The sequence below is a fragment of the Tachypleus tridentatus genome, unplaced genomic scaffold, assembly GCF_004210375.1.
Source record: "Tachypleus tridentatus isolate NWPU-2018 unplaced genomic scaffold, ASM421037v1 Hic_cluster_2, whole genome shotgun sequence".
Classification (NCBI taxonomy): Eukaryota; Metazoa; Arthropoda; class Merostomata; order Xiphosura; family Limulidae; genus Tachypleus; species Tachypleus tridentatus.
The window spans coordinates 15,726,622-15,726,829 of record NW_027467782.1 but is presented as its reverse complement, the minus strand read 5'-3'; positions in this window follow the sequence as shown (position 1 = coordinate 15,726,829).

Genomic DNA, 208 nt, shown 5'->3' with positions numbered 1-208 from the left:
GAAATTGAGCTCCGTGACAGAAGCCTAAGACATGGTATTCTGCTACAACGTCTGCTACTCTTTTACCAACGAATAGTGGGATTGACCGTCACATTATAACGCCCTCACGGCTGAAACAGCGACCATGTTTCGTTCGACGGGGATACGAACCTGCGACCCTCAGATTATGAGTCGCACGCATTAACTCACCTGGCCATGCTTGGCCCTT